Below are 23,967 nucleotides of genomic sequence, written 5' to 3'. Positions count from 1 at the left end.
TTTCTTTCATTGTACTACTTTTTTTTCGCTTTCCTATCCTTTCCTGAATTCCAGTCCCTAGTTCACATTACTATAGAAATCTTTAGTTTTGAGAAGTTTCCGCGATCACATCTCCTGTTTAAGTTTTGTTTCATCTCTGATCTTATGTTCAATCATTTACCACATAAACATAATTAATAATTAAAGATCACGTGTTTTTAATTTCCTATTTGTACTATACGAGGAAGGAAATTTGTACTCGTGGGACCCATCCCTTAGACGTTCTCTGTTATGTAGATTAATTCATTTATGATGATTAACCTTCCACTGTCCAAGTCATCATGCCGACTTAAAAAACCTACAGGTTGTTTTTAGATCACTTCTCACTATCATTTCTTCCAGGCCAGGCTATGATAAATCCTGTAGTCTTTCCCCGTAACTCATCTCTCTTAATTCTGGTACGATCTATGTTACCCTCCCCTGGAACTTCTCTATTAGCTCTGTGCTTCTTTAATTGCGATACCCAAATTGAGAAGTATATTCTTTGACCTTAGGTAGGATATGAACGGCTTTTTAAATATTTCCTTACTCTGTGTGTGTGTGTGTGTGTGTGTGTGTGTGTGTGCGTGTGCATGTTTGTGTGTAAAATTGCCGATTGGTTACTTGGTCCGCCATTGTCAAGTTATAATCACTACTCGAAGTCTTGAACACTTTCAGAAGTTGTAGATAATTCCAAGAGCAATATACTCTCACTTTGTGTATGGCCCTTGATGTGCCGGGATGATATATATATAACGATAACACTGGGCACCGGCAGCAGCTGTATGCCCCAAGAATCAGCACTGAGTTTGAAATCCTTCAAGGTGGCGGCACCTATATTCTGGAACGAATTACCTGCGTGTCACATGTACTTCTCATAGACAAACTTTTAACAAACAGGTCTAAAAGTTTTTCCTCATGGGTTGGCAGAACTGAAGCTTGGCGATCTTTTGTGCTCTTTTACATTATTGTGCAAATATTTTGATTAGTGGATATTTTTAGGACCGACTCGTTAAGTTAGTCGAACATCTTAGACATTATCAATTATTCCCCTGACTAGATTAATTGTGTTATTACAAATTTCTTATGTGTGTACCTTTCTGAACTGAATATCCGTTGCAATAATAGAAATGAAATTCTAAATTCTGATGGAGAAATCCTCCAGACTCACTCTAACCTACACATCTGAAGGTCGTGCTGCGGGCATCCAGTCAAAGTGTTAGTCTGATTCGGTAATTTCTTTCCTTTTATTTCCTTGGTGTGATGTATACAGTGAACGTAACCTGTGGACTTTCTGCGAACGACACGTCTGTACATCTCGGGTAATTCGTATGAAATGCGACACTTGATCACACACTTCTCACTCTGGCAACTCTGATCACTTGCTAATGCCTGAGAGCTAATCATATATCCTGACTGATGAACGAAGGCATCCATTGTATGTGCCCACGTGTGGTTTGTCACGGGAAAATCCTCCCCCGGTAGCTGACGTCATGCCGAAGACCACCTCTGATTGGTAGTTCTCAGGTAAAGGTCGGCTCCTGAGTGGACGGCTCATACTGACGTCATATGAAGGTCTTAGAGTGGGTGTCCAGGCTGTCCCAGTTTGATATTAGGTGTCTGAACTTTTTTTTATTTATGTGCATTGTGAAGGTAATTGATGACATTAAGTAAGAGTGATAATGCACTTAATTGCTTAAACGACAACTAAAAGGTCCTCTTGAATCCTTCATGACAAAAAAAGAGCGCGCGTGAGACGTGAGTATTGTGGGTGGGGGAGACGGGAGCGGCGGGGGGGGGCTGGGTAACCGAGGGTATATAAGCCGCGCTGGATCTCTTCGCGCGCATACACTTTCTCTCCTCCATACGGGGCAGACCGTGTCGGCACTCCGTCAGCCGCTAAGCCATTCTTTCTCTCCCCTGCTTCACTGTTCCAGCTACAGTACTTATACATATTGGACTATAAGCATTTACTCTCACCGGATTTGTTGTGGCAATTCAGAAGGGGTCACAACTTGGCTTCTTGTCCAGATCTTCGGCGACACAAGGTAAGACTTGTTGAGTTGTTCCTGTTCTGGCTAACTGTACGTGAAGGATGGTTAACTTTCCGGCTAAATGTACGTGAGGGGTGGTTACTGCTATATTTGATTATACATGAGGGGCCGTTACTGTTCTAATTAGCTGAACGTGATGGGTGGTTATCACTATAGTTCACTACTCGGTACAATAGGATGAGGCTATCATCTTGGTTATCTGAGTGATACATGTGTTGTAAGTTGAGAATCAATTTATTGTGCTGGCAAATATAGTTCACTGGAATGGCCATATTCACGATAAAATGGAATTTTTTTAACGAAACGTATAATGTGTGTTGTGTTGTGACTAGTTTCTATTTGGTACTTGTACGGCGGCAGAGATGGTCTTTGTTAGGGTATAAACCGGGTATTACTGGAAGTTGTTGCACTGTTCATTTATACAGCAGGAGAAAACGAAATGACGTTCCAGGTGAGAGTTACACCGAGCTGGTGTGTGAACACGATCGTGTCTTGGCTGTCGAAACTACAAGGCGCTGGATTACTGTCGGGGACTTGCATAGGGTACCACAATGGATTACTGTTTGAGACTTACGTATGGTACGACAGTGGATTACTGTTGGGTACAGTACATGGATGATATCTAACGACATTCATATTCATAAAAGGTGTCGTTCGTACATCTATGCATGAATATGATACAATCATCAAGTTTATGTATTTACTGCAGGAGTTATGATGTACAGCCTGGGCGGCCCACCCACACTGCACACATCTCCCGCTCACTGTTTCTCTCCTTTCCACCAACCGGTCATCATCCCGCCCACATGCAACTTCTATCAACCCTCCACAACTCCTCCCACCAGCCCACTTTTCCTCATTTCGCTCACCAATCACTCCCTCCTCTCGCCCACTGTTCCCCTTTTCAACAGCCCACTGTTTCTTCTCCCACCCAGCCGCCGCACCTCGTCCCATCAACACACCGCTCCCCCTCCCACCCACGCACCACTCCTCCTTCCACCAATACTCTATTCCTCCCGTTCACACACCACTCTCCTTCCGCCTGCACATCACTCTTCATCCCACCAACACACCACTCTTCATCCCCCCCACACACCATTCTTCATCCCACCCATACACCATTCTTCATCCCACCCATACAGCACTATTCATCCCACCCATACACCACTCTTCATCCCACCCATACATCACTCATCATCCCCCCCACACACCACTCTTCATCCCACCCACACACCACTATTCATCCCGCCCACACTCCACTCTTCATCCCACCCATACACCACTCTTCATCCCGCCCACACAACACTCTTCATCTCACCATACATCACACTTCATCCCGCCCACACAACACTCTTCATCCCACCCACACGCCACTCTTCATCCCGCCCACACAACACTCTTCATCCCACCCACACGCCACTCTTCATCCCACCCATACACCGCTCTTCATCCCGCCCACACACCACTCTTCATCCCACCCTCACACCACTATTCATCCCGCCCACACTCCACTTTTCATCCCACCCATACACTACTCTTCATCCCGCCCACACAACACTCTTCATCCCACCCACACGCCATTCTTCATCCCACCCATACACCACTCTTCATCCGCCCACACTCCACTCTTCATACCGCCCACACACCACCCTTCATCCCGCCCACACATCACTCCAACGCCGCCGACACACCACTCCTCATCCCGTCCACACACCACTCTTCATCCAACACACAAACCGCTCTTCATCCCGCCGACACACCACTCTTCATCACACCCACACACCACTTCATACCGTCCACACACCACCCCTCATCCCGCCCACACAACACTCTTCATCCCACCCATACACCACTCTTCATCCCGCCCACACACCACTCTTCGTCCCTCCCACACACCACTTTTCATCTCACTCACATACCACTCTTCATTCCACCCACACACCACTCTTCATACCGCCTACACACCACTCTTCATACCGCCCACACACCACTCTTCATACCGCCCACACACCACTCCTCATTCCGCCCATACAACGCTCTTCATCTCACCTACACGCCACTCTTCATTCCGCCCACATACCACTCTTCATCCCGCCCACACTCCAAAATATACATAAATATATATATATATATATATATATATATATATATATATATATATATATATATATATATATATATATATATATATATATATATATATATATATATATATATTCTTTTTTCTTTTAAACTATTCGCCATTTCCCGTGTTAGCGAGGTAGCGTTTAAGAACAGAGGACTGGGCCTTTGTGGAATATCCTCACCTGGCCCCCCTCTGTTCCTTCTTTTGGAAAATTAAAAAAAAAACGAGAGGGGAGGATTTCCAGCCTCCCGCTCCCTCCCCTTTTAGTCGCCTTCTACGACACGAAGGGAATACGTGGGAAGTATTCTTAATCCCCCATCCCCAGGGATATATATATATATATATATATATATATATATATATATATATATATATATATATTTTTTTTTTTTTTTTTTTCTCCATTTTCCTTTTTAAAAAGAAAAGAAAAAGATATATATATATATATATATATATATATATATATATATATATATATATATATATATATATATATATATATATATATATATATTTCTTCGTCGCTGTCTCCCGCGTTTGCGAGGTAGCACAAGGAAACAGACGAAAGATATGGCCCAACACAACCCCTACACATGTATATACATACACGTCCACACACGCAAATATACATACCCATACATCTCAATGTACACAAATATATACACACACAGACACATACATATATACCCATGCACACAATTCACACTGTCTGCCTTTATTCATTCCCATCGCCACCTCACCACACATGGAATAACATCCCCCTCCCCCCTCATGTGTGCGAGGTAGCGCTAGGAAAAGACAACAAAGGCCCCATTCGTTCACACTCAGTCGCTAGCTGTCATGCAATAATTGCCGAAACCACAGCTCCCTTTCCACATCAAGGCCCCACAGAACTTTCCATGCTTTACCCCAGACGCTTCACATGCCCTGATTCAATCCATTGACAGCACGTCGACCCCGGTATACCACATCGATCCAATTCACTCTATTCCTTGCCCGCCTTTCTTCCTCCTGCATGTTCAGGCCCCGATCACTCAAAATCTTTTTCACTCCATCTTTCCACCTCCAATTTGGTCTCCCACTTCTCCTCGTTCCCTCCACCTCCGACACATATATCCTCTTGGTCAATCTTTCCTCACTCATTCTCTCCATGTGCCCAAACCATTTCAAAACACCCTCTTCTGCTCTCTCAACCACGCTCTTTTTATTTCCACACATCTCTCTTACCCTTACATTACTTACTCGATCAAACCACCTCACACCACACATTGTCCTCAAACATCTCATTTCCAGCACATCCACCTTCCTGCGAACAACTCTATCCATAGCCCATGTCACATTGTTGACATTGTTGACATTGTTGGAACCACTATTCCTTCAAACATAGCCATTTTTGCTTTCCGAGATAATGTTCTCGACTTCCACACATTTTTCAAGGCCCCCAGGATTTTCGCCCCCTCCCCCACCCTATGATTCACTTCCGCTTCCATGGTTCCATCCGCTGCCAAATCCACTCCCAGATATCTAAAACACTTTACTTCCTCCAGTTTTTCTCCATTCAAACTTACCTCCCAATTGACTTGACCCTCAACCCTACTGTTCCTAATAACCTTGCTCTTATTCACATTTACTCTTAACTTTCTTCTTTCACACACTTTACCAAACTCAGTCACCAGCTTCTGCAGTTTCTCACATGAATCAGCCACCAGCGCTGTATCATCAGCGAACAACAACTGACTCACATCCCAAGCTCTCTCATCCCCAACAGACTTCATACTTGACCCTCTTTCCAAAACTCTTGCATTCACCTCTCTAACAACCCCATCCATAAACAAATTAAACAACCATGGAGAAATCACACACCCCTGCCGCAAACCTACATTCACTGAGAACCAATCACTTTCCTCTCTTCCTACACATACACATGCCTTACATCCTCGATAAAAACTTTTCACTGCTTCTGACAACTTGCCTCCTACACCGTATATTCTTAATACCTTCCACAGAGCATCTCTATCAACTGTATCATATGCCTTCTCCAGATCCATAAATGCTACGTACAAATCCATTTCTTTTTCTAAGTATTTCTCACATACATTCTTCAAAGCAAACACCTGATCCACACATCCTCTACCACTTCTGAAATCACACTGCTCTTCCCCAATCTGATGCTCTGTACATGCCTTCACCCTCTCAATCAATACCCTGCCATATAATTTACCAGGAATACTCAACAAACTTATACCTCTGTAATTTGAGCACTCACTCTTATCCCCTTTGCCTTTGTACAATAGCACTATGCCCGCATACATTACAATAGCACTATGAATGCATACATTAAGTAACCTTACTAACCAGTCAACAATACAGTCACCCCCTTTTTTAATAAATTCCACTGCAGTACCATCCAAACCCGCTGCCTTGCCGGCTTTCATCTTCCGCAAAGCTTTTGCTACCTCTTCTTTGTTTACCAAATCATTTTCCCTAACCCTCTCACTTTGCACACCACCTCGACCAAAACATCCTCTATCTGCCACTCTATCATCAAGCACATTCAACGAACCTTCAAAATACTCATTCCGTCTCCTTCTCACATCACCACTACTTGTTATCTCCTCCCAATTAGCCCCCTTCACTGAAGTTCTCAGTGAATGTAGGTTTGCGGCAGGGGTGTGTGATGTCTCCATGGTATTTTAATTTGTTTATGGATGGGGTTGTTAGGGAGGTGAATGCAAGAGTTTTGGAAAGAGGGGCAAGTATGAAGTCTGTTGGGGATGAGAGAGCTTGGGAGATGAGTCAGTTGTTGTTCGCTGATGATACAGCGCTGGTGGCTGATTCATGTGAGAAACTGCAGAAGCTGGTGACTGAGTTTGGTAAAGGGTGTGAAAGAAGAAAGTTAAGAGTAAATGTGAATAAGAGCAAGGTAATTAGGTACAGTAGGGTTGAGGGTCAAGTCAATTGGGAGGTAAGTTTGAATGGAGAAAAACTGGAGTAAGTAAAATGTTTTAGATATCTGGTAGTGGATTTGGCAGCGGATGGAACCATGGAAGCGGAAGTAGATCATAGGGTGGGGAAGGGGGCGAAAATCCTGGGAGCCTTGAAGAATGTGTGGAAGTCGAGAACATTATCTCGGAAAGCAAAAATGGCTATGTTTGAAGGAATAATGGTTCCAACAATGTTGTATGGTTGCGAGGCGTGGGCTATGGATAGAGTTGTGCGCAGGAGGATAGATGTGCTGGAAATGAGATGTTTGAGGACAATGTGTGGTGTGAGGTGGTTTGATCGAGTGAGTAACGTAAGGGTAAGAGAGATGTGTGGAAATAAAAAGAGCGTGGTTGAGAGAGTAGAAGAGGGTGTTTTGAAACGGTTTGGGCACATGGAGAGAATGAGTGAGGAATGATTGACCAAGAGGATATAAGTGTCGGAGGTGGAGGGAACGAGGAGAAGTGGGAGACCAAATTGGAGGTGGAAAGATGGAGTGAAAAAGATTTTGTGTGATCGGGGCCTGAACATGCAGGAGGGTGAAAGGAGGGCAAGGAATAGAGTGAATTGGATCGATGTGGTATACCGGGGTTGACGTGCTGTCAGTGGATTGAATCAGGGCATGTGAAGCGTCTGGGGTGAACCATGGAAAGCTGTGTAGGTATGTATATTTGCGTGTGTGGACGTATGTATATACATGTGTATGGGGGTGGGTTGGGCCATTTCTTTCGTCTGCTTCCTTGCGCTACCTCGCAAACGCGGGAGACAGCGGCAAAAAAAAAAAATATATATATATATATATATATATATATATATATATATATATATATATATATATATATATATATATATATATATATATATATATATTGCGTCCACACACGCAAATATACATACCCATACATCTCAATGTACACATATATATACATACCCAGACACATACATATATACCCATGCACACAATTCACGCTGTCTTCCCCCATTCAATCCCATCGCCACCTCGCCACACATGGAATACCTTCCCCCTCCCCCCTCATTTGTGCGAGGTAGCACTAGGAAAAGACAACAAAGGCCTAATTCGTTCACACTCATTCTCCAGCTGCCACGCAATAATGCCCGAAACCACAGCTCCCTTTCCACATCCAGGCCCCACACAACTTTCCATGGTTTAACCTAGATGCTTCACATGCCCTGATTCAATCCACTGACAGCACGTCAACCCTGGTATACCACATCGATCCAATTCACTCTATTCCTTGCCCTCCTTTCACCCTCCTGCATATATATATATATTTATTTTTTTTCTTTTATTATACTTTGTCGCTGTCTCCCGCGTTTGCGAGGTAGCACAAGGAAACAGACGAAAGAAATGGCCCAACCCCCCCCCCATACACATGTATATACATACGTCCACACACGCAAATGTACATACCTACACAGCTTTCCATGGCTTACCCCAGACGCTTCACATGCCTTGATTCAATCCACTGACAGCACGTCAACCCCGGTATACCACATCGCTCCAATTCACTCTATTCCTTGCCCTCCTTTCACCCTCCTGCATGTTCAGGCCCCAATCACACAAAATCTTTTTTACTCCATCTTTCCACCTCCAATTTGGTTTCCCTCTTCTCCTTGTTCCCTCCACCTCCGACACATATATCCTCTTGGTCAATCTTTCCTCACTCATTCTCTCCATGTGCCCAAACCACTTCAAAACACCCTCTTCTGCTCTCTCAACCACGCTCTTTTTATTTCCACACATCTCTCTTACCCTTACGTTACTTACTCGATCAAACCACCTCACACCACACATTGTCCTCAAACATCTCATTTCCAGCACATCCATCCTCCTGCGCACAACTCTATCCATAGCCCACGCCTCGCAACCATACAACATTGTTGGAACCACTATTCCTTCAAACATACCCATTTTTGCTTTCCGAGATAATGTTCTCGACTTCCACACATTCTTCAAGGCCCCCAGAATTTTCGCCCCCTCCCCCACCCAATGATCCACTTCCGCTTCCATGGTTCCATCCGCTGCCAGATCCACTCCCAGATATCTAAAACACTTCACTTCCTCCAGTTTTTCTCCATTCAAACTCACCTCCCAATTGACTTGACCCTCAACCCTACTGTACCTAATAACCTTGCTCTTATTCACATTTACTCTTAACTTTCTTCTTCCACACACTTTACCAAACTCAGTCACCAGCTTCTGCAGTTTCTCACATGAATCAGCCACCAGCGCTGTATCATCAGCGAACAGCAACTGACTCACTTCCCAAGCTCTCTCATCCCCAACAGACTTCATACTTGCCCCTCTTTCCAAAACTCTTGCATTTACCTCCCTAACAACCCCATCCATAAACAAATTAAACAACCATGGAGACATCACACACCCCTGCCGCAAACCTACATTCACTGAGAACCAATCACTTTCCTCTCTTCCTACACGTACACATGCCTTACATCCTCGATAAAAACTTTTCACTGCTTCTAACAATTTTCCTCCCACACCATATATTCTTAATACCTTCCACAGAGCATCTCTATCAACTCTATCATATGCCTTCTCCAGATCCATAAATGCTACATACAAATCCATTTCCTTTTCTAAGTATTTCTCACATACATTCTTCAAAGCAAACACCTGATCCACACATCCTCTACCACTTCTGAAACGACACTGCTCTTCCCCAATCTGATGCTCTGTACATGCCTTCACCCTCTCAATCAATACCCTCCCATATGATTTACCAGGAATACTCAACAAACTTTTTTTTTTTATACTTTGTCGCTGTTTCCCGCGTTTGCGAGGTAGCGCAAGGAAACAGACGAAAGAAATATATATATATATATATATATATATATATATATATATATATATATATATATATATATATATATATATATATGGCGGAATGCGTGCATAGTGCCATTGTACAAAGACAAAGGGGATAAGAGTGAGTGCTCAAATTACAGAGGTATAAGTTTCTTGAGTATTCCTGGTAAATCATATGGGAGGATATTGATTGAGAGGGTGAAGGCATGTACAGAGCATCAGATTGGAGAAGAGCAGTGTGGTTTCAGAAGTGGTAGAGGATGTGTGGATCAGGTGTTTGCTTTGAAGAATGTATATGAGAAATACTTAGAAAAGCAAATGGATTTGTATGTAGCATTTATGGACCTGGAGAAGGCATATGATAGAGTTGATAGAGATGCTCTGTGGAAGGTATTAAGAATATATGGTGTGGGAGGCAAGTTGTTAGAAGCAGTGAAAAGTTTTTATCGAGGATGTAAGGCATGTGTACGTGTAGGAAGAGAGGAAAGTGATTGGTTCTCAGTGAATGTAGGTTTGCGGCAGGGGTGTGTGAAGTCTCCATGGTTGTTTAATTTGTTTATGGATGGGGTTGTTAGAGAGGTGAATGCAAGAGTTTTGGAAAGAGAGGCAAGTATGAAGTCTGTTGGGGATGAGAGAGCTTGGGAAGTGAGTCAGTTGTTGTTCGCTGATGATACAGCGCTGGTGGCTGATTCATGTGAGAAACTGCAGAAGCTGGTGACTGTGTTTGGTAAAGTGTGTGAAAGAAGAAAGTTAAGAGTAAATGTGAATAAGAGCAAGGTTATTAGGTACAGTAGGGTTGAGGGTCAAGTCAATTGGGAGGTGAGTTTGAATGAAGAAAAACTGGAGGAAGTGAAGTGTTTTAGATATCTGGGAGTGGATCTGGCAGCGGATGGAACCATGGAAGCGGAAGTGGATCATAGGGTGGGGGAGGGGGCGAAAATTCTGGGAGCCTTGAAGAATGTGTGGAAGTCGAGAACATTATCTCGGAAAGCAAAAATGGGTATGTTTGAAGGAATAGTGGTTCCAACAATGTTGTATGGTTGCGAGGCGTGGGCTATGGATAGAGTTGTGCGCAGGAGGTTGGATGTGCTGGAAATGAGATGTATGAGGACAATGTGTGGTGTGAGGTGGTTTGATCGAGTAAGTAACGTAAGGGTAAGAGAGATGTGTGGAAATGAAAAGAGCGTGGTTGAGAGAGAAGAAGAGGGTGTTTTGAAATGGTTTGGGCACATGGAGAGAATGAGTGAGGAAAGATTGACCAAGAGGATATATGTGTCGGAGGTGGAGGGAACGAGGAGAAGAGGGAGACCAAATTGGAGGTGGAAAGATGGAGTGAAAAAGATTTTGTGTGATCGCGGCCTGAACATGCAGGAGGGTGAAAGGAGGGCAAGGAATAGAGTGAATTGGAGCGATGTGGTACACCGGGGTTGACGTGCTGTCAGTGGATTGAATCGGGGCATGGGAAGCGTCTGGGGTAAACCATGGAAAGCTGTGCAGGTATGTATATTTTGCGTGTGTGGACGTATGTATATACATGTGTATGGGGTGGGTTGGGCCATTTCTTTCGTCTGTTTCCTTGCGCTACCTCGCAAACACGGGAGACAGCGACAAAGCAAAAAAAAATATATATAAATATATATAATATATATAAAAAAAAAATATATATATATATATATATATAGATATATATATATATATATATATATATATATATATATATATATATATATATATATATATATATATATATATATATATATATATACATATATATACACATTATCCCTGGGGATAGGGGATTAAGAATACTTCCCACGTATTCCCTGCGTGTCGTAGAAGGCGACTAAAAGGGCAGGGAGCGGTGGGCTGGAAATCCTCCCCTCTCGTTTTTTTTTCATTTTCCAAAAGAAGGAACAGAGGGGGCCAGGTGAGGATATTCCAAAAAAGTCCCAGTCCTCTGTTCTTAACGCTACCTCGCTAATGCGGGAAATGGCAAAAAGTTTAAAAGAAAAATATATACACATGTATATATGTATACATATATATATACATATATATATATATATATATGCATATATATATATATATATATATATACTTATATACATATTTTTTTTTTATTATACTTTGTCGCTGTCTCCCGCGTTTGCGAGGTAGCGCAAGGAAACAGACGAAAGAATTGGCCCAACCCCCCCCCCCCCATACACATGTATATACATACGTCCACACACGCAAATATACATACCTACACAGCTTTCCATGGTTTACCCCAGACGCTTCACATGCCTTGATTCAATCCACTGACAGCACGTCAACCCCGGTATACCACATCGCTCCAATTCACTCTATTCCTTGCCCTCCTTTCACCCTCCTGCATGTTCAGGCCCCCATCACACAAAATCTTTTTCACTCCATCTTTCCACCTCCAATTTGGTCTCCCTCTTCTCCTCGTTCCCTCCACCTCCGACACATATATCTTCTTGGTCAATCTTTCCTCACTCATTCTCTCCATGTGCCCAAACCACTTCAAAACACCCTCTTCTGCTCTCTCAACCACGCTCTTTTTATTTCCACACATCTCTCTTACCCTTACGTTACTCACTCGATCAAACCACCTCACACCACACATTGTCCTCAAACATCTCATTTCCAGCACATCCATCCTCCTGCGCACAACTCTATCCATAGCCTACGCCTCGCAACCATACAACATTGTTGGAACCACTATTCCTTCAAACATACCCATTTTTGCTTTCCGAGATAATGTTCTCGACTTCCACACATTCTTCAAGGCTCCCAGAATTTTCGCCCCTTCCCCCAGCCTATGATCCACTTCCGCTTCCATGGTTCCATCCGCTGCCAGATCCACTCCCAGATATCTAAAACACTTCACTTCCTCCAGTTTTTCTCCATTCAAACTCACCTCCCAATTGACTTGACCCTCAACCCTACTGTACCTAATAACCTTGCTCTTATTCACATTTACTCTTAACTTTCTTTTTCCACACACTTTACCAAACTCAGTCACCAGCTTCTGCAGTTTCTCACATGAATCAGCCACCAGCGCTGTATCATCAGCGAACAACAACTGACTCACTTCCCAAGCTCTCTCATCCCCAACAGACTTCATACTTGCCCCTCTTTCCAAAACTCTTGCATTTACCTCCCTAACAACCCCATCCATAAACAAATTAAACAACCATGGAGACATCACACACCCCTGCCGCAAACCTACATTCACTGAGAACCAATCACTTTCTTCTCTTCCTACACGTACACATGCCTTACATCCTCGATAAAAACTTTTCACTGCTTCTAACAACTTTCCTCCCACACCATATATTCTTAATACCTTCCACAGAGCATCTCTATCAACTCTATCATATGCCTTCTCCAGATCCATAAATGCTACATACAAATCCATTTGCTTTTCTAAGTATTTCTCACATACATTCTTCAAAGCAAACACCTGATCCACACATCCTCTACCACTTCTGAAACCACACTGCTCTTCCCCAATCTGATGCTCTGTACATATATATATATATATATATATATATATATATATATATATATATATATATATATATATATATATATATATATATATATATATATATATATATATATATATGGGGATATGGGGATAGGGGAAAAAGAATACTTCCCACGTATTCCCTGCGTGTCGTAGAAGGCGACTAAAAGGTGAGGGAGCGGGTGGCTGGAAATCCTCCCCTCTCGCTTTTTTTTTTTTTTTCAAAAAAAGGGAACAGAGAAGGGGGCCAGGTGAGGATATTCCCTCAAAGGCCCAGTCCTCTGTTCTCAACGCTATCTCGCTAATGCGGGAAATGGCGAATAGTGTGAAAGAAAGAAAGATATATAGGCATTTGGACGACTTTTGCAGGGAAAAATGCAATTGAGTGGGAGAGGTATAAAAGAAAGAGACAGGAGGTCAAGAGAAAGGTGCAAGAGGTGAAAAAGAGGGCAAATGAGAGTTGGGGTGAGAGAGTATCATTAAATTTTAGGGAGAATAAAAAGAAGTTCTGGAAGGAGGTAAAAAAAGTGCGTAAGACAAGGGAGCAAATGGGAACTTCACTGAAGGGCGCAAATTGGGAGGTGGTAACAAGTAGTGGTGATGTGAGAAGATGGAGTGAGTATTTTGAAGGTTTGTTGAATGTGTTTGATGATAGAGTGGCAGATATAGAGTGTTTTGGTCGAGGTGGTGTGCAAAGTGAGAGGGTTAGGGAAAATGATTTGGTAAACAGAGAAGAGGTAGTAACAGCTTTGCAGAAGATGAAAGCCGGCAAGGCAGCAGGTTTGGATGGTATTGCAGTGGAATTTATTAAAAAAGGGGGTGACTGTATTATTGACTGGTTGGTAAGGTTATTTAATGTATGTATGACTCATGGTGAGGTGCCTGAAGATTGGCGGAATGCGTGCATAGTGCCTTTGTACAAAGGCAAAGGGGATAAGAGTGAGTGCTCAAATTACAGAGGTATAAGTTTGTTGAGTATTCCTGGTAAATTATATGGGAGGGTATTGATTGAGAGGGTGAAGGCATGTACAGAGCATCAGATTGGGGAAGAGCAGTGTCGTTTCAGAAGTGGTAGAGGATGTGTGGATCAGGTGTTTGCTTTGAAGAATTTATGTGAGAAATACTTAGAAAAGCAAATGGATTTGTATGTAGCATATATGGATCTGGAGAAGGCATATGATAGAGTTGATAGAGATGCTCTGTGGAAGGTATTAAGAATATATGGTGTGGGAGGCAAGTTGTTAGAAGCAGTGAAAAGTTTTTATCGAGGATGTAAGGCATGTGTACGTGTAGGAAGAGAAGAAAGTGATTGGTTCTCAGTGAATGTAGGTTTGCGGCAGGGGTGTGTGATGTCTCCATGGTTGTTTAATTTGTTTATGGATGGGGTTGTTAGGGAGGTGAATGCAAGAGTTTTGGAAAGAGGGGCAAGTATGAAGTCTGTTGGGGATAAGAGAGCTTGGGAAGTAAGTCAGTTGTTGTTCGCTGATGATACAGCGCTGGTGGCTGATTCATGTGAGAAACTGCAGAAGCTGGTGACTGAGTTTGGTAAAGTGTGTGAAAGAAGAAAGTTAAGAGTAAATGTGAATAAGAGCAAGGTAATTAGGTACAGTAGGGTTGAGGGTCAAGTCAATTGGTAGGTAAGTTTGAATGGAGAAAAACTGGAGGAAGTAAAGTGTTTTAGATATCTGGGAGTGGATCTGGCAGCGGATGGAACCATGGAAGCGGAAATGGATCATAGGGTGGGGGAGGGGGCGAAAATCCTGGGAGCCTTGAAGAATATGTGGAAGTCGAGAACATTATCTCGGAAAGCAAAAATGGGTATGTTTGAAGGAATAGTGGTTCCAACAATGTTGTATGGTTGCGAGGCGTGGGCTATGGATAGAGTTGTGCGCAGGAGGATGGATGTGCTGGAAATGAGATGTTTGAGGACAATATGTGGTGTGAGGTGGTTTGATCGAGTAAGTAACGTAAGGGTAAGAGAGATGTGTGGAAATAAAAAGAGCGTGGTTGAGAGAGCAGAAGAGTGTGTTTTGAAATGGTTTGGGCACATAGAGAGAATGAGTGAGGAAAGATTGACCAAGAGGATATATGTGTCGGAGGTGGAGGGAACGAGGAGAAGTGGGAGACCAAATTGGAGGTGGAAAGATGGAGTGAAAAAAATTTTGTGTGATCGAGGCCTGAACATGCAGGAGGGTGAAAGGAGGGCAAGGAATAGAGTGAATTGGATCGATGTGGTATACCGGGGTTGACGTGCTGTCAGTGGATTGAATCAGGGCATGTGAAGCGTTTGGGTAAACCATGGAAAGCTGTGTAGGTATTGTATATTTGCGTGTGTGGACGTATGTATATACATGTGTATGGGGGTGAGTTGGGCCATTTCTTTTGTCTGTTTCCTTGCGCTACCTCGCAAACGCGTAAGACAGCGACAAAGTAAAAAAAAAAGAAAAAAAAAAAAAAAAAAAAATATATATATATATATATATATATATATATATATATATATATATATATATATATATATATATATATATATATATATATATATATATATATATATTATTCGTTTATTTACATATCCATCTATTCATTAACCCAAATGTTTTTAACGTTATGATTCATGATTTTATGCATTTTTCTGTATAACAGTAAATAGTACAAAATGGTTCATTAATTTCTAATTCTAACACAGAACAGATTGTATCACATGAGAGCAGAATAGAAATTTGATCATTTTAACGAGAGTTGCCAGAACACGTGTTTATAATACAATGGACGTTGATGATGGCTCATTGCTGTTGTGTTCTTTGATGAGTTATGTGTCATCCCATAACTAAATTTAATGCCTTACCAAATGGGTAACAAATTGTGATTTGTAGAAAGGGTAAATCTCTTTCATAAGTAAGCAATCCAACGCTGTTGTTATGACGTTGCTCAGGTGTTGGATATGTTCGACTATGATACTCAATTTCCCCACAACCTGTATTTATCGACGCTTCCTCACACTTTGTTAGCATACTCAAACTTGTTCATTGTTTGGTATTCTACTGTCACTCAATATTCCTAATGTGTAACTGACTTCATTCTCCTCCATGATGCGCGTTCGCGGGCGCGCGCACACACACACACACACACACACACACACACACACACACACAAACACACACACACACGGAAGGAGAAGATTGTGAGTTATAGAGCAGCTGATCAGGCTAAGGAGTTAAAATGGAAGAATAGTAAAGGATGCTGTCAAAATATGTGAAGAATTGGAGAACAAGTCAAAAGTGTTCTCACAGCGGGAGACCCTTTATGCCTATCCCTGGTGAGGTGGAACGGGAAAGAAGGCTTAGAGAACAGTGAAATATCTAGGAAAGACGTTAACAGATTGTTAAAGACTATTGGTCTTCATGATATTTCAATACTTGTTCTCAAGATTTGTTAAAGACGTTCAAGGGAGTGGAAAAGAGCAAACGTCGTACCTATCTAAAACAAGAAGAGGTACTGATCCTAAGACCAGTGTCCCTGACGAGTGTGGTCTCTAAAGTACAGGGAAAAATGAACAAAGCAAGGGGGTATCTTTCGACAGAGGAAAAATCATCTTGGTTAGAAGCAACATGGTTTCAGGGACAAGATGGTCATGTGTAGCTAACCTCGTGTATTTCTAAGAAAAGCGAGCTTTGTCTTACAGAGAAGGGATGGCTAGGTCGATTGTTTTTATCTGGACTATACTGTATAGAAGGCTGATTAAGAAGCTGGATCACGAGGCAGGAATAAGGGGAAGACTCCTTCGATCGATATAACAGTAACTTCGTGGAAAGGAACCCAAAGTCACATGTTAGAGGAGCCTTCAAGTGGGTGGAGATCACCATCAGAGTACCTCAGGGTTCTGTTCTCGGACAGTTACTCTTCTTGATCTATGTGCATAAGCTGCACATGCAACGGTCATGAGGGAAGGGAAGATCGTGGATGATTGTATCAACCTACAATGAAACTATGATGGTCTCCAAATTTGGTCTGATATATGGTTAATGAAATTCAATCTGAGCAAATGTAAAATACTCAGTACGGGACGGGGTGAAAGAAGACTTTAACACTATCATTATCTAGCAGGAAATAAACATTAGGAATCTATATGTGAAAAAGAATTGGACATTGAGATTGTCCCTAACCTATCGCCAGAGTCCCACATTAGAAGGATAGTACAGAACATACACTGTCTGCTGGCAAATGTTAGAATAACTTTCAAATATACGGATAAGGAAATCTATAGTAAGTTGTTGATGTCCTACATAAGGCCAAAACTAGAATAAGCTTCTCAAGTTTGGACACAGCACTAAAAGAAACACAAAGAGCCAATAGAGAAGACCCTGAGGAGGGCAACGATGACAGTGCTAGAATTAAGTGAGCTGAGTTACAGCTAGAAGCCTTAAACTTATCCACCAAGGAAGAGAAAATAGTGAAGGGTGACTTTATCACAACACCTTTTTTTAAGTCATGTTGATGATGTAAACAGTGAATAGCTCCTCCAGAGATGTAGGAATATGACAACTAATGGACAAAATATGATTCTAAAGAAAACATTTGTTAAAAAGATGTAAAGAAGTAATTGAATAGTTCATGAGTGCCGGGTAAATGGAATAAACTGACAGAGGGTGAGGTAAACATTAGAGGCCAGACGAGGAGGAGGAGAAGGAACATGGGAACATGGGTGTAGGTCAACATCTGAGACACGTGTGATAGACCCTTCTGCTGCAAGGTTGGCGAGAAACAGTGAAAGATAAAAGAACTGAATGACCATGTGTAGTACATGGGAGAGACACATCATAGAAGACCTGAAAATCCATGATATCATCCGCTTTATAACAGCAATAGGACCTATTCAATATAAAAAAAAATAGTCGTGGCATCTCTCCACTCACCACTCCCTCTGGCTCATCAGTCCCCTGAGATCTGACTACCTTTTCGCCTCCGCCAGTAGTTAAAGCGCGTAATACTAGTCCAGCTCAGCAGAAAAATAGCTAAAGCAGAACACCAATTGTACACTGGAATGGGAATCATATAGGGGGGATGAGGGAAAAACACAATCTGAGCAAATTTCAGTTGCAGGAAACTCTGGGTGAGAAGCGTTTACTTTACTTGTCTGTTAAGAAAAGAAGTTGAATTACGCACATATATTGTCTTTCCCTAACTATCAACATTAAAGTATTCGTTTGTTTATGATTTCGGTGTAATGATCTGCTGTGTGCGACATTATCCACTGTTGCCTAACTCTAGTGCTAAGGAAAACCGCTTATAGTAAGAGTGTAACGTTGTGTCCTGAATTATACTCTCGTTACTATTGAGTATTTTGAAAACATTCATTACATATCCTTCAAGTGTAAGCTGTTAAGAGAAAGAGTTGTAGTTCTCGGGGTCCTTCTTTATAAGGCTTTTTCTGCACGGCGAAATTAGTTCTAGTACTTTTTCTCTTCATCTTTGACGAACTTTGGTAGCCAGAAATGAACAGCGAACTTTTGTATTGTCTTACCAGGTTGTTGTAAAGTGTAAGCATCAGGTTCTTCGTTTTATGGCAGATATTTCCAGCAATGAAAATTAATTTTCCGAATGTATTATCATTTCAAGGCCTTTTTCTTTCTGAATTTCTATTACTTTTACTTGTTTATATCAAGATCTGGTGAAGAGTACGTTGATGGCCACTGTTGGGAAGAATATGGAAAAAATAATGAAGGGAACGACAATTAGTTGTAGCCAACATTAACTTTAGAAGAAGAAAAGCAACAATTGGAAATGGTTAGTTGACGGGGTAAAAGATGATACAGTTGCGTGGAAAGAGAACATACATAAAGGGAATTAGGTCGAGGTCATGTGAGAACTCGCAAGATAAAACGATAACTCAGTTCGCTGGTTCGTTGTTACCGTAGTTGAGTGGTGGACATGAAGGGTCTAAGAATGTGTGATGTTTACAGCATAGACGCGAAAGTATGACTCGTGTTTATCTATAATGGTTGTAAATCTCATAGGCTGGAGTTAAGACTGAGTTGGAAGTGGTGTTGTTAAGTGTTTGTTGGCTTATTTCAGTGTATATGTGTTTTGTCAGTATTGTATTTGTTGTGGGTGGAGAGATCTGGGAGTAGAGATTACTGAACTGTGAGCCAGGAGTAAGCATTTAATATCTAGTTTGGGATTGGTTGTTGGATAATGAAGTGGTTTGAGTGGGAGGTATCTAATTCTATTGCATATAATTAAGTGTCGAGCATGTTGCAGTGAGATTGCATTAGGAGGATCTTAGTTTCACTGTGTATTCGTTGCGTGTTTGGGGTTGCTAGACAGCCGGTGATAGTTCTGAGTTCTCTGTTTCTGTGGTTACAGCCTTATTATACTTGTTTTTGAGAGATGGAAAACCAGGTAGGTGAGGCGCAGTGTATACGAAGATAAGTCTATCAATAAATCTAGATTTCTATTCTTTTCAGTATAAACAGAGGCACATACTCTCCTCTGCCCAAAATTACACACACTCGCTACAGGCCGGGGTATGGCCTTTCCTCCGCCAAATGTTTTTGACTTCCAAAAGGAATCAGCATCCAGCATCTTCGAACTCCTCAGCCGTCTCTTTTGTCTGAATCCTACGGGTTGGGCAGCAGGAAAGACAGTAAGGGTATAATGAGCGTACACGGACACAGATAGTGCGTGCCTGCAAGACGAGCAGCTGTTCTTGCTTTCCGCAAGATGAAACGTTCGCATAACATAAGTGAGACTCATCGTTCATCTGAGAAGCAACATGAAGTTCATTCCGAGTAGACAAATCGTCTTTATAGAGGGGACGTTGAGTAGAATTACCCATATGTCCTGTCTCAACCATTCGAAAAGTCCGATTGATCACTGTGGGATGTTCACACTCGACTGTGTGGCACTAAAGAGCATCAGAAAAAGCTGAAATTCAGCGGCTACGTCGACAAAGGCGATGCAAAGTACCTAACCCGCAGCACGCACTACTTATGATCCACCCCACCGCAAGTCGTTAACACCTCCACATCAAAGAACATCTGATAGTTCCTCTTCAGCCTTCACATGTTGCTTCAATACGCTGACAACCACATAAGGTCACCTTCCAGTCAATAACTCTTTAATGTCTCCTCATTCCCTGAACCACACACACATACATGCTAACCCAATAGATTTTTTTCTAAAATGTTGACAGAGGATAACACCGCGTCTGTATATCTTTATATGAGTCTTTTGTATATATTTCATCTAATGACGGAGAAAAGAAATGAATGATAACAAGGTTCCATGGCACAAATATTAATTCTACTTGACTGTCCACCAACAGTCATACCTTCACAAATCACGTTTACCTCCTTCAGTTAGGGAGAAAAATTCCTTCGATCTAGGAATCATCCGTCTATGACGCCATTAGCAGGGGCAAGAGTGAGAGGCAGCCTGGGGTCCAGCCGTAGAGATATTCTCTGTAAACAGTAAATCAGCTTAGTAACACAGGCACGTTAGTAGCGCCGACTCTACCCAGGAACAACTCATAATATGAAAGGTATGTAGGCCCAAGACTGAATTCAAGTCCCAACCTCTTCTTAAGTAAAGACACCATATGTCTGTCTCTGTTAGTTTTAGATGAAGTAAACGAAACGAAAGCGTTCAACATGAGGCTTAACACAGTTAACGCTTCAGTACACAAAGGAAACGGGTTAATCTCATCTAAGATTGTGATGGTGCACAGTGCTGTCAACATGACCTTCAAAACCAGTTTGGTGCAAAAAAAAAAATTTAATTGTATATGACTGAGGCATCATGGTCTGTTGATGTTACTTAAGTGTTGAAACATTATAGTCACCGATATTACCACCAACATGGCCTTAAACTATGATGTCTGACTCAGTTTGTCAGCAACTCGGCTCCTAGAGTTTCCTCGACAAATCTGGATGCCCAAACAAGCTTAATAAGACTGCACATGAACATCAACATGCCCTCGTTGCTTAAGTAATGGATGGAGGCACAACTCTCATGTACAGTAACCAGCAAATATAGTCTTCTACCAGAGCTGTTGTCACTGTCTTGACAACTGTAGGGCATTGCACAATGTCATGTGATTCCATAATGTTTGGATAAGATTGGTAACCTGACGGACCCTCCGTCAGGTTACCAAGGAAAGTGCAGATGTCTTAGGTTCAGAGAGGGAGATGGGAACGAAAGAGGAGAATCTGAATCATCCAAAGTTGAGTTAGAGGAAAACAAGTTGACAAAAAGAGCAGCTTTATCAGTTGGAGAGTCAGCAATAGATTGATCAGGTCGGAAAAGAGGAGGAATGGTTGAGCATCAGAAACGGGACAAAAAGATTTGTCATTAGAAGAAAAGGTCAAAGCAGCACACTTTGTTTTTATGGTAGTGTGCTTGACTCTTTGAGGAACAGCTTTGCAATGATTCCGAGCAGAGAGGGTTTCTGAGGAAGGAGTTTCATGGTCCAGTACTCATCGTCTCTTCATGGTCCAGAAAATGGCAAATGCCATTTAACGTCAACAAATGTCAGCTGTTCCAAACAGGAAACCTCATCAAAAAATTTGAATATGAACTGATGAGCCACAAGATAAAGGACACCCCGAGTGTGCGATCTAGGGGTCACCGACGAAAATTACTTCGAATTCTCCCAGCGTTGCATAAAGCTGCCAAGAAAGCTGATAGGATGTTAAGATATATTGACAGAAACTTTATATACAAAAGTCAGGATGTGATATTGTCACTTTATTGAGTCTAGTTAGACCACACCTCGACTATGCAGTGCAGTTTTAGGCCTCCCACTTAAGCAAGAATATTCTGAAATTGAAAGCAGCGCAACGAAGAGCAATTCAATTGAGTCCTTCCTTGCGTAACAAACTACATAAAGAGAGACTGAGAGAATCAGACTTACTTTCCCTAAGCAAAAGGCGTCTTCGAGGCAAAATCAATAGAATGTTTCAAAATACTTAAAGGATTCAACAACGTCGATATTGAACATTTCTTTGCATTAGCTCCAGCATTACCGACGAGAGAAAATGGATTAAAACATAGAGGTCACCGAGTTAATCTGGAGTGTACGAGATACGTGGAATAAGCTGCCAGAAAATGTTGTTCAGGGAAACATTCTGGATATCTTGAGAATCAGTCTTGATCATCACTTGTCGCTCTCCAGTACTGAATAATTCATTTAATCAGTCATCAAAACGTAGTGGTATATCATGCTACCTTCTCAACCACTGCTCTCTTCCTGGCCATGTTGCGGTAACATACCAACAATGATTAACCCATGTTACCTACTTTGAAAGAGTAAGAGTTATTGTATCATTCTTCAACATCAGGAATAATATAGGCATGGTAAGTCGAGAGGCTGGAGCTCAAGTTTATCCCTAATATTGTCTTTATAATACAAAGTGAAGTAATGCATGTCGTTTGTGACGGAATGTATAACATTTATGTTCATTCTACCTCATGACTTTCTTATAATAATTTCCTTCAGGCATTTTCATTCTAAAAGGTATTATTTTACTGACTTTCCCGTCAGACGTGTTGCTGGAGGGTGGGGAGAGAGCCTTTACTTGCTATTCTTCTTTTACTGGTCCTAAGGGAACTGGGTTTTTTTTTCTTTAGTAGTGTTAAGGACAGACCACCTTGCTTGGATCTGTGTGTGTGTGTGTGTGTGTGTGTGTGTGTGTGTGTGTGTGTGTGTGGGTGTGTGTGTGTGTGTGTGTGTGTGCACGTCAATATGACATACTCTCTCTCTCTCTCTCTCTCTCTCTCTCTCTCTCTCTCTCTCTCTCTCTCTCTCTCTCTCTCTCTCTCTCTCTCTCTCTCTCTCTCTCTCTCTCTCTCTCTCTCTCTCTCTCTCTCTCTACTATGCTATAATTTCGATCACACGACACAGTGGAGTGAGCAGCAGTCTGTCCCACGACCACATAATGAAGCAAGAATGCTGCCCAGACCACGGCCACTCAGGCTGGGGCTTCCTTTGTTCCTGACCATCAGGCTGGAGAGAGTCCGGCTGGGGAGGAGGGAATATGACCAAATATTAATCATCTCTCACAATGACTTAATTCAGTAGTATTTTTCAGTTGACATCAGAATATGAGATGTGTTAATGTACTTGTACAAATTAATTTTCAGCGGCGCTCACTTGACTGTGTTTTAAGAAGTGGTGAGTTCAGTGTGCGTTCAGGGAGGTCACTTTGTCTCCGGGAATGATGATATTCTCATCTACCTGGTCATAGAGTCCTAGAGTGGACTAAATCATTTTTGGGACTTTACACGATGATATACTGTTAGGCATATTTTCATTCATATTCTACTTCATGCTGCCCTAGATGCTTGCCTCCCCTTCATTTCTCCATATTGTCATAAATCTGTTGGATAACTGAACATCATGAAA

At 42.0% G+C, this 23,967-nt stretch overlaps 1 protein-coding gene across 1 annotated transcript in view; it reads left to right on the top strand.

Moving 5' to 3' along the window:
* Positions 1-1,868: 1,868 nt before the first annotated feature.
* AstA (allatostatin A) overlaps positions 1,869-23,967 on the top strand; it is a 581,848-nt gene continuing 559,749 nt past the window's right edge. The window contains exon 1 of the mRNA XM_071681186.1: positions 1,869-2,066. The gene's annotated coding sequence lies outside the window, so the exon portion shown is untranslated. The remainder of the gene's footprint in view (positions 2,067-23,967) is intronic.

The sequence above is a fragment of the Panulirus ornatus genome, chromosome 2 (genome assembly GCF_036320965.1).
Source record: "Panulirus ornatus isolate Po-2019 chromosome 2, ASM3632096v1, whole genome shotgun sequence".
NCBI lineage: Eukaryota > Metazoa > Arthropoda > Malacostraca > Decapoda > Palinuridae > Panulirus > Panulirus ornatus.
The sequence above is the reverse complement of the archived record's forward strand: the minus strand, read 5'-3'. Positions and strand labels throughout refer to the sequence as shown.